Raw genomic sequence first — 17,967 nt, forward strand, 5'->3', positions numbered from 1 at the left:
ACTAAACATGGTTTTATAGACACTAGCGCCCTCTGGCGGCCAAACGCCAAACTAATCACGGTTTTATAGACACCAGCGCCCTCTGCCGGCCAGACGCCAAATTTAACACGGTTTTATAGACACTATCGCCCCCTGCCGGCCAGACGCCAAACTTGACACGGTTTTATAGACACTAGCGCCCTCTGCCGGCCAGGCGCCAAACTTGACACGGTTTATAGACACGATTTTTTTTTCGTTACTATTACTATTTCATACAACTTTTATATGTTACACCTCGAACAGTTTCTATTCTCATAAAACTTTAAACTAACCTAACCTAACCTAACCTAACCTAACCTAACCTAACCTATCCTAACCTAACCTAACCTAACCTAACCTAACCTTTTTTTTAGTGTGGATGGGCAAATCTTCATAATACCAATCAGAAAGTGTCCCAGATGTGTATCGCTTCACACAACCTAACCTAACATACATATATCTCTTTATTTTTGGACAAGTACCTATATCGAGCGGCAATCTAATTTCATAATACTTTTTTCCCTTTGTATTACTATTTTCATACAACTTTTATATAACACACCTCGGACGGCTTCTACATACAGAACATCTCCATTCAATTTTCGCAATTCATCTTTTTCGACAATTCCATACATCGAGCGAACATCTAATTTCATAATACTTTGGTTTTCATAATTCTAACTATTTGCATACAACTTTTATATAACACACCTTGGACGGCTTCTACATACAAAACATCTCCATTCCATTTTCGCAATTCATCTTTTTCGACAAGTTCTTATATCCTACCGGCCAGAAGACAAACTAAACACGGTTTTATAGACACTAGCGCCCTCTGCCGGCCAGACGCCAAACTTAACACGGTTTTATAGACACTAGCGCCCCCTGCCGGCCAGCCGCCAAACTTTACACGGTTTTATAGACAATAGCGCCCTCTGCCGGCCAGACGCCAAACTTGACACGGTTTTATAGACACTAGCGCCCTCTGCTGGCCAAACGCCAAACTTAACACGGTTTTATAGACACTAGCGCCCTCTGCCGGCCAGACGCCAAACTTGAAACGGTTTTATAGACACTAGCGCCCTCTGCCGGCCAGGCGCCAAACTTAACACGGTGTTATAGACACTAGCGCCCTCTGCTGGTCAGACGCCAAACTTGACACGGTTTTATAGACACTAGCGCCCTCTGCCGGCCAGATGCCAAACTTGACACGGTTTTATAGACACTAGCGCCCTCTGCCGGCCAAACGCCAAACTTAACACGGTTTTATAGACACTAGCGCCCTCTGCCGGCCAGACGCCAAACTTAACACGGTTTTATAGACACTAGCGCCCCCTGCCGGCCAGACGCCAAACTTTACACGGTTTTATAGACACTAGCGCCCTCTGCCGGCCAGACGCCAAACTTGACACGGTTTTATAGACACTAGCGCCCTCTGCCGGCCAGACGTCAAACTTGACACGATTTTATAGACACTAGCGCCCTCTGCCGGCCAGGCGCCAAACTTAACACGGTTTTATAGACATTAGCGCCCTCTGCCGGTCAGACGCCAAACTTGACACGGTTTTATAGACACTAGCGCCCTCTGCCGGCCAGATGCCAAACTTGACACGGTTTTATAGACACGATTTTTTTTTTTTCGTTATTATTACTATTTCATACAACTTTTATATGTTACACCTCGAACAGTTTCTATTCTCATAAAACTTTAAACTAACCTAACCTAACCTAACCTAACCTATCCTAACCTAACCTAACCTAACCTAACCTTTTTTTTAGTGTTGATGGGCAAATCTTCATAATACAAATCAGAAAGTGTCCCAGATGTGCATCGCTTCACACAACCTAACCTAACATACATCAATATCTTTATTTTTGGACAAGTACCTATATCGAGCGGCAATCTAATTTCATAATACTTTTTTCTTTTTGTATTACTATTTTCATACAACTTTTATATAACACACCTCGGACGGTTCTACATACAGAACATCTCCATTCAATTTTCACAATTCATCTTTTTCGACAAGTTCTTATATCCTACCGGCCAGAAGACAAACTAAACATGGTTTTATAGACACTAGCGCCCTCTGCCGGCCAAACGCCAAACCAATCACGGTTTTATAGACACCAGCGCCCTCTGCCGGCCAGACGCCAAACTTAACACGGTTTTATAGACACTATCGCCCCCTGCCGGCCAGACGCCAAACTTGCCACGGTTTTATAGACACTAGCGCCCTCTGCCGGCCAGGCGCCAAACTTGACACGGTTTTATAGACACGATTTTTTTTTTCGTTATTATTACTATTTCATACAACTTTTATATGTTACACCTCGAACAGTTTCTATTCTCATAAAACTTTAAACTAACCTAACCTAACCTAACCTAACCTAACCTAACCTAACCTAACCTATCCTAACCTAACCTAACCTAACCTGTCCTATCCTATCCTAACCTAACCTAACCTTTTTTTAGTGTGGATGGGCAAATCTTCATAATACCAATCAGAAAGTGTCCCAGATGTGTATCGCTTCACACAACCTAACCTAACATACATCTATCTCTTTATTTTTGGACAAGTACCTATATCGAGCGGCAATCTAATTTCATAATACTTTCTTATTTTGTATTACTATTTTCATACAACTTTTATATAACACACCTCGGACGGCTTCTACATACAAAATATCTCCATTCAATTTTCGCAATTCATCTTTTTCGACAAGTTCTTATATCCTACCGGCCAGAAGACAAACTAAACACGGTTTTATAGACACTAGCGCCCTCTGCCGGCCAAACGCCAAACTTAACACGGTTTTATAGACACTAGCGCCCTCTGCCGGCCAAACGCCAAACTTAACACGGTTTTATAGACACTAGCGCCCTCTGCCGGCCAGACGCCAAACTTATTATGGTTTTATAGACACTATCGCCCCCTGCCGGCCAGACGCCAAACTTGACACGGTTTTATAGACACGATTTTTTTTTTCGTTATTATTACTATTTCATACAACTTTTATATGTTACACCTCGAACAGTTTCTATTCTCATAGAACTTTAAACTAACCTAACCTAACCTAACCTAACCTAACCTAACCTATCCTAACCTAACCTAACCTAACCTTACCTAACCTATCCTATCCTAACCTAACCTAACCTAACCTTTTTTTTAGTGTGGATGGGCAAATCTTCATAATACCAATCAGAAAGTGTCCCAGATGTGCATCGCTTCACACAACCTAACCTAACATACATCTATCTCTTTATTTTTGGACAAGTACCTATATCGAGCGGCAATCTAATTTCATAATACTTTTTTCCCTTTGTATTACTATTTTCATACAACTTTTATATAACACACCTCGGACGGCTTCTACATACAGAACATCTCCATTCAATTTTCGCAATTCATCTTTTTTGACAAGTTCTTATATCCTACCGGCCAGAAGACAAACTAAACACGGTTTTATAGAAACTAGCGCCCTCTGCCGGCCAAACGCCAAACTTAACACGGTTTTATAGACACTAGCGCCCTCTGCCGGCCAGACGCCAAACTTTACACGGTTTTATAGACACTAGCGCCCCCTGCCGGCCAGACGCCAAACTTAACACGGTTTTATAGACACTAGCGCCCTCTGCCGGCCAGACGCCAAACTTGACACGGTTTTATAGACACTATCGCCCCCTGCCGGCCAGACGCCAAACTTGACACGGTTTTATAGACACTAGCGCCCTCTGCCGGCCATGCGCCAAACTTGACACGGTTTCATAGACACGATTTTTTTTTTCGTTATTATTACTATTTCATACAACTTTTATATGTTACACCTCGAACAGTTTCTATTCTCATAAAACTTTAAACTAACCTAACCTAACCTAACCTAACCTAACCTATCCTAACCTAACCTGTCCTATCCTAACCTTTTTTTCAGTGTGGATGGGCAAATCTTATAATACCAATCAGAAAGTGTTCCAGATGTGCATCACTTCACACAACCTAACCTAACATACATCTATCTCTTTATTTTTGAACAAGTACCTATATCGAGCGGCAATCTAATTTCATGATACTTTTTTCCCTTTGTATTACTATTTTCATACAACTTTTATATAACACACCTCGGACGGCTTCTACATACAAAATATCTCCATTCAATTTTCGCAATGCATCTTTTTCGACAAGTTCTTATATCCTACCGGCCAGAAGACAAACTAAACACGGTTTTATAGACACTAGCGCACTCTGCCGGCCAAACGCCAAACTTAACACGGTTTTATAGACACTAGCGCCCTCTGCCGACCAAACGCCAAACTTAACACGGTTTTATAGACACTAGCGCCCTCTGCCGGCCAGACGCCAAACTTATTATGGTTTTATAGACACTATCGCCCCCTGCCGGCCAGACGCCAAACTTGACACGGTTTTATAGACACGATTTTTTTTTTTCGTTATTATTACTATTTCAGACAACTTTTATATGTTACACCTCGAACAGTTTCTATTCTCATAGAATTTTAAACTAACCTAACCTAACCTAACCTAACCTAACCTATCCTAACCTAACCTAACCTAACCTTACCTAACCTATCCTATCCTAACCTAACCTAACCTCACCTTTTTTTTAGTGTGGATGAGCAAATCTTCATAATACCAATCAGAAAGTGTCCCAGATGTGCATCGCTTCACACAACCTAACCTAACATACATCTATCTCTTTATTTTTGGACAAGTACCTATATCGAGCGGCAATCTAATTTCATAATACTTTTTTCCCTTTGTATTACTATTTTCATACAACTTTTATATAACACACCTCGGACGGCTTCTACATACAGAACATCTCCATTCAATTTTCGCAATTCATCTTTTTCGACAAGTTCTTATATCCTACCGGCCAGAAGACAAACTAAACACGGTTTTATAGAAACTAGCGCCCTCTGCCGGCCAAACGCCAAACTTAACACGGTTTTATAGACCCTAGCGCCCTCTGCCGGCCAGACGCCAAACTTTACACGGTTTTATAGACACTAGCGCCCCCTGCCGGCCAGACGCCAAACTTAACACGGTTTTATAGACACTAGCGCCCTCTGCCGGCCAGACGCCAAACTTGACACGGTTTTATAGACACTATCGCCCCCTGCCAGCCAGACGCCAAACTTGACACGGTTTTATAGACACTAGCGCCCTCTGCCGGCCAGGCGCCAAACTTGACACGGTTTTATAGACACGATTTTTTTTTTCGTTATTATTACTATTTCATACAACTTTTATATGTTACACCTCGAACAGGTGTAACATATATTCTCATAAAACTTTAAACTAACCTAACCTAACCTAACCTAACCTAACCTAACCTAACCTAACCTAACCTATCCTAACCTAACCTAACCTAACCTGTCCTATCCTAACCTTTTTTTCAGTGTGGATGGGCAAATCTTATAATACCAATCAGAAAGTGTTCCAGATGTGCATCACTTCACACAACCTAACCTAACATACATCTATCTCTTTATTTTTGAACAAGTACCTATATCGAGCGGCAATCTAATTTCATGATACTTTTTTCCCTTTGTATTACTATTTTCATACAACTTTTATATAACACACCTCGGACGGCTTCTACATACAAAATATCTCCATTCAATTTTCGCAATGCATCTTTTTCGACAAGTTCTTATATCCTACCGGCCAGAAGACAAACTAAACACGGTTTTATAGACACTAGCGCCCTCTGCCGGCCAAACGCCAAACTTAACACGGTTTTATAGACACTAGCGCCCTCTGCCGGCCAGACGCCAAACTTTACACGGTTTTATAGACACTAGCGCCCCCTGCCGGCCAGACGCCAAACTTAACACGGTTTTATAGACACTATCGCCCCCTACCGGCCAGACGCCAAACTTGACACGGTTTTATAGACACTAGCGCCCTCTGCCGGCCAGGCGCCAAACTTGATACGGTTTTATAGACACGATTTTTTTTTTCGTTATTATTACTATTTCATACAACTTTTATATGTTACACCTCGAACAGTTTCTATTCTCATAAAACTTTAAACTAACCTAACCTAACCTAACCTAACCTAACCTAACCTATCCTAACCTAACCTAACCTAACCTGTCCTATCCTAACCTTTTTTTCAGTGTGGATGGGCAAATCTTATAATACCAATCAGAAAGTGTTCCAGATGTGCATCACTTCACACAACCTAACCTAACATACATCTATCTCTTTATTTTTGAACAAGTACCTATATCGAGCGGCAATCTAATTTCATAATACTTTTTTCCCTTTGTATTACTATTTTCATACAACTTTTATATAACACACCTCGGACGGCTTCTACATACAAAATATCTCCATTCAATTTTCGCAATACATCTTTTTCGACAAGTTCTTATATCCTACCGGCCAGAAGACAAACTAAACACGGTTTTATAGACACTAGCGCCCTCTGCCGGCCAAACGCCAAACTTAACACGGTTTTATAGACACTAGCGCCCTCTGCCGGCCAGACGCCAAACTTTACACGGTTTTATAGACACTAGCGCCCTCTGCCGGCCAGACGCCAAACTTGACACGGTTTTATAGACACTAGCGCCCTCTGCCGGCCAAACGCCAATTTTAACGCGGTTTTATAGACACTAGCGCCCCCTGCTGGCCAGACGCCTAACTTTACACGGTTTTATAGACACTAGCGCCCTCTGCCAGCCAGACGCCAAACTTGACACGGTTTTATAGACACTAGCGCCCTCTGCCGGCCAAACGCCAAACTTAACACGGTTTTATATACACTAGCGCCCTCTGCCGGCCAGACGCCAAACTTGACACGGTTTTATAGACACGATTTTTTTTTTCGTTATTATTACTATTTCATACAACTTTTATATGTTACACCTCGAACAGTTTCTATTCTCATAAAACTTTAAACTAACCTAACCTAACCTAACCTATCCTATCCTAACCTAACCTAACCTAACCTAAGCTTTTTTTTAGTGTGGATGGGCAAATCTTATAATACCAATAAGAAAGTGTCCCAGATGTGCATCGCTTCACACAACCTAACCTAACATACATCTATCTCTTTATTTTTGGACAAGTACCCATATCGAGCGGCAATCTAATTTCATAATACTTTTTTCCCTTTGTATTACTATTTTCATACAACTTTTATATGTTACACTCCGAACGGCTTCTACATACAGAACACCCCCATTCAATTTTCACAATTGATCTTTATCGACAATTCCATACATCGAGCGAACATCTAATTTCATAATACTTTGGTTTCCATAATTCTAACTATTTGCATACAACTTTTATATAACACACCTTGGACGGCTTCTACATACAAAACATCTCCATTCAATTTTCGCAATTCATCTTTTTCGACAAGTTCTTATATCCTACCGGCCAGAAGACAAACTAAACACGGTTTTATAGACACTATCGCCCCCTGCCGGCCAGACGCCAAACTTAACACGGTTTTATAGACACTAGCGCCCTCTGCCGGCCAGGCGCCAAACTTAACACGGTTTTATAGACATTAGCGCCCTCTGCCGGTCAGACGCCAAACTTGACACGGTTTTATAGACACTAGCGCCCTCTGCCGGCCAGATGCCAAACTTGACACGGTTTTATAGACACGATTTTTTTTTTTCGTTATTATTACTATTTCATACAACTTTTATATGTTACACCCCGAACAGTTTCTATTCTCATAAAACTTTAAACTAACCTAACCTAACCTAACCTAACCTAACCTATCCTAACCTAACCTAACCTAACCTATCCTATCCTAACCTAACCTAACCTTTTTTTTCAGTGTGGATGGGCAAATCTTCATAATACCAATCAGAAAGTGTCCCAGATGTGCATCGCTTCACACAACCTAACCTAACATACATCTATATCTTTATTTTTGGACAAGTACCTATATCGAGCGGCAATCTAATTTCATAATACTTTTTTCTTTTTGTATTACTATTTTCATACAACTTTTATATAACACACCTCGGACGGTTCTACATACAGAACATCTCCATTCAATTTTCACAATTCATCTTTTTCGACAAGTTCTTATATCCTACCGGCCAGAAGACAAACTAAACATGGTTTTATAGACACTAGCGCCCTCTGGCGGCCAAACGCCAAACTAATCACGGTTTTATAGACACCAGCGCCCTCTGCCGGCCAGACGCCAAATTTAACACGGTTTTATAGACACTATCGCCCCCTGCCGGCCAGACGCCAAACTTGACACGGTTTTATAGACACTAGCGCCCTCTGCCGGCCAGGCGCCAAACTTGACACGGTTTTATAGACACGATTTTTTTTTCGTTACTATTACTATTTCATACAACTTTTATATGTTACACCTCGAACAGTTTCTATTCTCATAAAACTTTAAACTAACCTAACTTAACCTAACCTAACCTAACCTAACCTAACCTATCCTAACCTAACCTAACCTAACCTGTCCTATCCTATCCTAACCTAACCTAACCTTTTTTTTAGTGTGGATGGGCAAATCTTCATAATACCAATCAGAAAGTGTCCCAGATGTGTATCGCTTCACACAACCTAACCTAACATACATATATCTCTTTATTTTTGGACAAGTACCTATATCGAGCGGCAATCTAATTTCATAATACTTTTTTCCCTTTGTATTACTATTTTCATACAACTTTTATATAACACACCTCGGACGGCTTCTACATACAGAACATCTCCATTCAATTTTCGCAATTCATCTTTTTCGACAATTCCATACATCGAGCGAACATCTAATTTCATAATACTTTGGTTTTCATAATTCTAACTATTTGCATACAACTTTCATATAACACACCTGGGACGGCTTCTACATACAAAACATCTCCATTCAATTTTCGCAATTCATCTTTTTCGACAAGTTCTTATATCCTACCGGCCAGAAGACAAACTAAACATGGTTTTATAGACACTAGCGCCCTCTGCCGGCCAAACGCCAAACTAATCACGGTTTTATAGACACTAGCGCCCTCTGCCGGCCAGACGCCAAACTTGACACGGTTTTATAGACACTAGCGCCCTCTGCCGGCCAGGCGCCAAACTTAACACGGTTTTATAGACACTAGCACCCTCTGCAGGTCAGACGCCAAACTTGACACGGTTTTATAGACACTAGCGCCCTCTGCCGGCCAGATGCCAAACTTGACACGGTTTTATAGACACTAGCGCCCTCTGCCGGCCAAACGCCAAACTTAACACGTTTATAGACACTAGCGCCCTCTGCCGGCCAGACGCCAAACTTAACACGGTTTTATAGACACTAGCGCCCCCTGCCGGCCAGACGCCAAACTTTACACGGTTTTATAGACACTAGCGCCCTCTGCCGGCCAGACGCCAAACTTGACACGGTTTTATAGACACTAGCGCCCTCTGCCGGCCAGACGTCAAACTTGACACGATTTTATAGACACTAGCGCCCTCTGCCGGCCAGGCGCCAAACTTAACACGGTTTTATAGACATTAGCGCCCTCTGCCGGTCAGACGCCAAACTTGACACGGTTTTATAGACACTAGCGCCCTCTGCCGGCCAGACGCCAAACTTGACACGGTTTTATAGACACTAGCGCCCTCTGCCGGCCAAACGCCAAACTTAACACGGTTTTATAGACACTAGCGCCCTCTGCCGGCCTATGTTACAACCCGAACGGCTTCTACATACAGAACACCCCCATTCAATTTTCACAATTGATCTTTTTCGACAATTCCATACATCGAGCGAACATCTAATTTCATAATACTTTGGTTTTCATAATTCTAACTATTTGCATACAACTTTTATATAACACACCTTGGACGGCTTCTACATACAAAACATCTCCATTCCATTTTCGCAATTCATCTTTTTCGACAAGTTCTTATATCCTACCGGCCAGAAGACAAACTAAACACGGTTTTATAGACACTAGCGCCCTCTGCCGGCCAGACGCCAAACTTAACACGGTTTTATAGACACTAGCGCCCCCTGCCGGCCAGCCGCCAAACTTTACACGGTTTTATAGACAATAGCGCCCTCTGCCGGCCAGACGCCAAACTTGACACGGTTTTATAGACACTAGCGCCCTCTGCTGGCCAAACGCCAAACTTAACACGGTTTTATAGACACTAGCGTCCTCTGCCGGCCAGACGCCAAACTTGAAACGGTTTTATAGACACTAGCGCCCTCTGCCGGCCAGGCGCCAAACTTAACACGGTGTTATAGACACTAGCGCCCTCTGCCGGTCAGACGCCAAACTTGACACGGTTTTATAGACACTAGCGCCCTCTGCCGGCCAGATGCCAAACTTGACACGGTTTTATAGACACTAGCGCCCTCTGCCGGCCAAACGCCAAACTTAACACGGTTTTATAGACACTAGCGCCCTCTGCCGGCCAGACGCCAAACTTAACACGGTTTTATAGACACTAGCGCCCCCTGCCGGCCAGACGCCAAACTTTACACGGTTTTATAGACACTAGCGCCCTCTGCCGGCCAGACGCCAAACTTGACACGGTTTTATAGACACTAGCGCCCTCTGCCGGCCAGACGTCAAACTTGACACGATTTTATAGACATTAGCGCCCTCTGCCGGCCAGGCGCCAAACTTAACACGGTTTTATAGACATTAGCGCCCTCTGCCGGTCAGACGCCAAACTTGACACGGTTTTATAGACACTAGCGCCCTCTGCCGGCCAGATGCCAAACTTGACACGGTTTTATAGACACGATTTTTTTTTTTTTCGTTATTATTACTATTTCATACAACTTTTATATGTTACACCTCGAACAGTTTCTATTCTCATAAAACTTTAAACTAACCTAACCTAACCTAACCTAACCTATCCTAACCTAACCTAACCTAACCTGTCCTATCCTATCCTAACCTAACCTAACCTAACCTAACCTTTTTTTTAGTGTTGATGGGCAAATCTTCATAATACAAATCAGAAAGTGTCCCAGATGTGCATCGCTTCACACAACCTAACCTAACATACATCAATATCTTTATTTTTGGACAAGTACCTATATCGAGCGGCAATCTAATTTCATAATACTTTTTTCTTTTTGTATTACTATTTTCATACAACTTTTATATAACACACCTCGGACGGTTCTACATACAGAACATCTCCATTCAATTTTCACAATTCATCTTTTTCGACAAGTTCTTATATCCTACCGGCCAGAAGACAAACTAAACATGGTTTTATAGACACTAGCGCCCTCTGCCGGCCAAACGCCAAACTAATCACGGTTTTATAGACACCAGCGCCCTCTGCCGGCCAGACGCCAAACTTAACACGGTTTTATAGACACTATCGCCCCCTGCCGGCCAGACGCCAAACTTGCCACGGTTTTATAGACACTAGCGCCCTCTGCCGGCCAGGCGCCAAACTTGACACGGTTTTATAGACACGATTTTTTTTTTCGTTATTATTACTATTTCATACAACTTTCATATGTTACACCTCGAACAGTTTCTATTCTCATAAAACTTTAAACTAACCTAACCTAACCTAACCTAACCTAACCTAACCTAACCTAACCTATCCTAACCTAACCTAACCTAACCTGTCCTATCCTATCCTAACCTGACCTAACCTTTTTTTTAGTGTGGATGGGCAAATCTTCATAATACCAATCAGAAAGTGTCCCAGATGTGTATCGCTTCACACAACCTAACCTAACATACATCTATCTCTTTATTTTTGGACAAGTACCTATATCGAGCGGCAATCTAATTTCATAATACTTTCTTATTTTGTATTACTATTTTCATACAACTTTTATATAACACACCTCGGACGGCTTCTACATACAGAACATCTCCATTCAATTTTCGCAATTCATCTTTTTCGACAAGTTCTTATATCCTACCGGCCAGACGCCAAACTTGACACGGTTTTATAGACACTAGCGCCCTCTGCCGGCCAAGCGCCAAACTTAACACGGTTTTATAGACACTGGCGCCCTCTGCCGGCCAGACGCCAAACTTGACACGGTTTTATAGACACGATTTTTTTTTCGTTATTATTACTATTTCATACAACTTTTATATGTTACACCTCGAACAGTTTCTATTCTCATAAAACTTTAAACTAACCTAACCTAACCTAACCTAACCTAACCTAACCTAACCTAACCTAACCTATCCTAACCTAACCTAACCCAACCTATCCTATCCTAACCTAACCTTTTTTTTAGTGTGGATGGGCAAATCTTATAATACCAATCAGAAAGTGTCCCAGATGTGCATCACTTCACACAACCTAACCTAACATACATCTATCTCTTTATTTTTGGACAAGTACCTATATCGAGCGGCAATCTAATTTCATAATACTTTTTTCCCTTTGTATTACTATTTTCATACAACTTTTATATAACACACCTCGGACGGCTTCTACATACAAAATATCTCCATTCAATTTTCGCAATTCATCTTTTTCGACAAGTTCTTATATCCTACCGGCCAGAAGACAAACTAAACACGGTTTTATAGACACTAGCGCCCTCTGCCGGCCAAACGCCAAACTTAACACGGTTTTATAGACACTAGCGCCCTCTGCCGGCCAAACGCCAAACTTAACACGGTTTTATAGACACTAGCGCCCTCTGCCGGCCAGACGCCAAACTTATTATGGTTTTATAGACACTATCGCCCCCTGCCGGCCAGACGCCAAACTTGACACGGTTTTATAGACACGATTTTTTTTTTTCGTTATTATTACTATTTCATACAACTTTTATATGTTACACCTCGAACAGTTTCTATTCTCATAGAACTTTAAACTAACCTAACCTAACCTAACCTAACCTAACCTAACCTATCCTAACCTAACCTAACCTAACCTTACCTAACCTATCCTATCCTAACCTAACCTAACCTAACCTTTTTTTTAGTGTGGATGGGCAAATCTTCATAATACCAATCAGAAAGTGTCCCAGATGTGCATCGCTTCACACAACCTAACCTAACATACATCTATCTCTTTATTTTTGGACAAGTACCTATATCGAGCGGCAATCTAATTTCATAATACTTTCTTATTTTGTATTACTATTTTCATACAACTTTTATATAACACACCTCGGACGGCTTCTACATACAGAACATCTCCATTCAATTTTCGCAATTCATCTTTTTCGACAAGTTCTTATATCCTACCGGCCAGACGCCAAACTTGACACGGTTTTATAGACACTAGCGCCCTCTGCCGGCCAAGCGCCAAACTTAACACGGTTTTATAGACACTAGCGCCCTCTGCCGGCCAGACGCCAAACTTGACACGGTTTTATAGACACGATTTTTTTTTCGTTATTATTACTATTTCATACAACTTTTATATGTTACACCTCGAACAGTTTCTATTCTCATAAAACTTTAAACTAACCTAACCTAACCTAACCTAACCTAACCTAACCTAACCTAACCTAACCTATCCTAACCTAACCTAACCCAACCTATCCTATCCTAACCTAACCTTTTTTTTAGTGTGGATGGGCAAATCTTATAATACCAATCAGAAAGTGTCCCAGATGTGCATCACTTCACACAACCTAACCTAACATACATCTATCTCTTTATTTTTGGACAAGTACCTATATCGAGCGGCAATCTAATTTCATAATACTTTTTTCCCTTTGTATTACTATTTTCATACAACTTTTATATAACACACCTCGGACGGCTTCTACATACAAAATATCTCCATTCAATTTTCGCAATTCATCTTTTTCGACAAGTTCTTATATCCTACCGGCCAGAAGACAAACTAAACACGGTTTTATAGACACTAGCGCCCTCTGCCGGCCAAACGCCAAACTTAACACGGTTTTATAGACACTAGCGCCCTCTGCCGGCCAAACGCCAAACTTAACACGGTTTTATAGACACTAGCGCCCTCTGCCGGCCAGACGCCAAACTTATTATGGTTTTATAGACACTATCGCCCCCTGCCGGCCAGACGCCAAACTTGACACGGTTTTATAGACACGATTTTTTTTTTTCGTTATTATTACTATTTCATACAACTTTTATATGTTACACCTCGAACAGTTTCTATTCTCATAGAACTTTAAACTAACCTAACCTAACCTAACCTAACCTAACCTAACCTATCCTAACCTAACCTAACCTAACCTTACCTAACCTATCCTATCCTAACCTAACCTAACCTAACCTTTTTTTTAGTGTGGATGGGCAAATCTTCATAATACCAATCAGAAAGTGTCCCAGATGTGCATCGCTTCACACAACCTAACCTAACATACATCTATCTCTTTATTTTTGGACAAGTACCTATATCGAGCGGCAATCTAATTTCATAATACTTTTTTCCCTTTGTATTACTATTTTCATACAACTTTTATATAACACACCTCGGACGGCTTCTACATACAGAACATCTCCATTCAATTTTCGCAATTCATCTTTTTTGACAAGTTCTTATATCCTACCGGCCAGAAGACAAACTAAACACGGTTTTATAGAAACTAGCGCCCTCTGCCGGCCAAACGCCAAACTTAACACGGTTTTATAGACACTAGCGCCCTCTGCCGGCCAGACGCCAAACTTGACACGGTTTTATAGACACTATCGCCCCCTGCCGGCCAGACGCCAAACTTGACACGGTTTTATAGACACTAGCGCCCTCTGCCGGCCATGCGCCAAACTTGACACGGTTTCATAGACACGATTTTTTTTTTCGTTATTATTACTATTTCATACAACTTTTATATGTTACACCTCGAACAGTTTCTATTCTCATAAAACTTTAAACTAACCTAACCTAACCTAACCTAACCTATCCTAACCTAACCTGTCCTATCCTAACCTTTTTTTCAGTGTGGATGGGCAAATCTTATAATACCAATCAGAAAGTGTTCCAGATGTGCATCACTTCACACAACCTAACCTAACATACATCTATCTCTTTATTTTTGAACAAGTACCTATATCGAGCGGCAATCTAATTTCATGATACTTTTTTCCCTTTGTATTACTATTTTCATACAACTTTTATATAACACACCTCGGACGGCTTCTACATACAAAATATCTCCATTCAATTTTCGCAATGCATCTTTTTCGACAAGTTCTTATATCCTACCGGCCAGAAGACAAACTAAACACGGTTTTATAGACACTAGCGCCCTCTGCCGGCCAAACGCCAAACTTAACACGGTTTTATAGACACTAGCGCCCTCTGCCGGCCAGACGCCAAACTTTACACGGTTTTATAGACACTAGCGCCCCCTGCCGGCCAGACGCCAAACTTAACACGGTTTTATAGACACTATCGCTCCCTACCGGCCAGACGCCAAACTTGACACGGTTTTATAGACACTAGCGCCCTCTGCCGGCCAGGCGCCAAACTTGATACGGTTTTATAGACACGATTTTTTTTTTCGTTATTATTACTATTTCATACAACTTTTATATGTTACACCTCGAACAGTTTCTATTCTCATAAAACTTTAAACTAACCTAACCTAACCTAACCTAACCTAACCTAACCTATCCTAACCTAACCTAACCTAACCTGTCCTATCCTAACCTTTTTTTCAGTGTGGATGGGCAAATCTTATAATACCAATCAGAAAGTGTTCCAGATGTGCATCACTTCACACAACCTAACCTAACATACATCTATCTCTTTATTTTTGAACAAGTACCTATATCGAGCGGCAATCTAATTTCATAATACTTTTTTCCCTTTGTATTACTATTTTCATACAACTTTTATATAACACACCTCGGACGGCTTCTACATACAAAATATCTCCATTCAATTTTCGCAATACATCTTTTTCGACAAGTTCTTATATCCTACCGGCCAGAAGACAAACTAAACACGGTTTTATAGACACTAGCGCCCTCTGCCGGCCAAACGCCAAACTTAACACGGTTTTATAGACACTAGCGCCCTCTGCCGGCCAGACGCCAAACTTTACACGGTTTTATAGACACTAGCGCCCTCTGCCGGCCAGACGCCAAACTTGACACGGTTTTATAGACACTAGCGCCCTCTGCCGGCCAAACGCCAATTTTAACGCGGTTTTATAGACACTAGCGCCCCCTGCTGGCCAGACGCCTAACTTTACACGGTTTTATAGACACTAGCGCCCTCTGCCAGCCAGACGCCAAACTTGACACGGTTTTATAGACACTAGCGCCCTCTGCCGGCCAAACGCCAAACTTAACACGGTTTTATATACACTAGCGCCCTCTGCCGGCCAGACGCCAAACTTGACACGGTTTTATAGACACGATTTTTTTTTTCGTTATTATTACTATTTCATACAACTTTTATATGTTACACCTCGAACAGTTTCTATTCTCATAAAACTTTAAACTAACCTAACCTAACCTAACCTATCCTATCCTAACCTAACCTAACCTAACCTAAGCTTTTTTTTAGTGTGGATGGGCAAATCTTATAATACCAATCAGAAAGTGTCCCAGATGTGCATCGCTTCACACAACCTAACCTAACATACATCTATCTCTTTATTTTTGGACAAGTACCCATATCGAGCGGCAATCTAATTTCATAATACTTTTTTCCCTTTGTATAACTATTTTCATACAACTTTTATATGTTACACTCCGAACGGCTTCTACATACAGAACATCTCCATTCAATTTTCACAATTGATCTTTATCGACAATTCCATACATCGAGCGAACATCTAATTTCATAATACTTTGGTTTCCATAATTCTAACTATTTGCATACAACTTTTATATAACACACCTTGGACGGCTTCTACATACAAAACATCTCCATTCAATTTTCGCAATTCATCTTTTTCGACAAGTTCTTATATCCTACCAGCCAGAAGACAAACTAAACACGGTTTTATAGAAACTAGCGCCCTCTGCCGGCCAAACGCCAAACTTAACACGGTTTTATAGACACTAGCGCCCTCTGCCGGCCAGACGCCAAACTTTACACGGTTTTATAGACACTAGCGCCCCCTGCCGGCCAGACGCCAAACTTAACACGGTTTTATAGACACTAGCGCCCTCTGCCGGCCAGACGCCAAACTTGACACGATTTTATAGACACTAGCGCCCTCTGCCAGCCAAACGCCAAACTTAACGCGGTTTTATAGACACTAGCGCCCCCTGCCGGCCAGACGCCAAACTTTCCACGGTTTTATAGACACTAGCGCCCTCTGCCGGCCAGACGCCAAACTTGACACGGTTTTATAGACACTAGCGCCCTCTGCCGGCCAAACGCCAAACTTATCACGGTTTTATTTACACTAGCGCCCTCTGTCGGCCAGACGCCAAACTTGACACGGTTTTATAGACACGATTTTTTTTTTCGTTATTATTACTATTTCATACAACTTTTATATGTTACACCTCGAACAGTTTCTATTCTCATAAAACTTTAAACTAACCTAACCTAACCTAACCTATCCTATCCTAACCTAACCTAACCTAACCTAACCTAACCTTTTTTTACTGTGGATGGGCAAACCTTATAATACCAATCAGAAAGTGTCCCAGATGTGCATCGCTTCACACAACCTAACCTAACATACATCTATCTCTTTATTTTTGGACAAGTACCTATATCGAGCGGCAATCTAATTTCATAATACTTTTTTCCCTTTGTATTACTATTTGCATACAACTTTCATATAACACACCTTGGACGGCTTCTACATACAAAACATCTCCATTCAATTTTCGCAATTCATCTTTTTCGACAAGTTCTTATATCCTACCGGCCAGAAGACAAACTAAACACGGTTTTATAGACACTAGCGCCCTCTGCCGGCCAGACGCCAAACTTAACACGGTTTTATAGACACTAGCGCCCTCTGCCGGCCAGACGCAAAACTTGACACGGTTTTATAGACACTAGCGCCCTCTGCCGGCCAAACGCCAAACTT

This window comes from Diorhabda sublineata, chromosome 11, assembly GCF_026230105.1.
Source record: "Diorhabda sublineata isolate icDioSubl1.1 chromosome 11, icDioSubl1.1, whole genome shotgun sequence".
NCBI lineage: Eukaryota > Metazoa > Arthropoda > Insecta > Coleoptera > Chrysomelidae > Diorhabda > Diorhabda sublineata.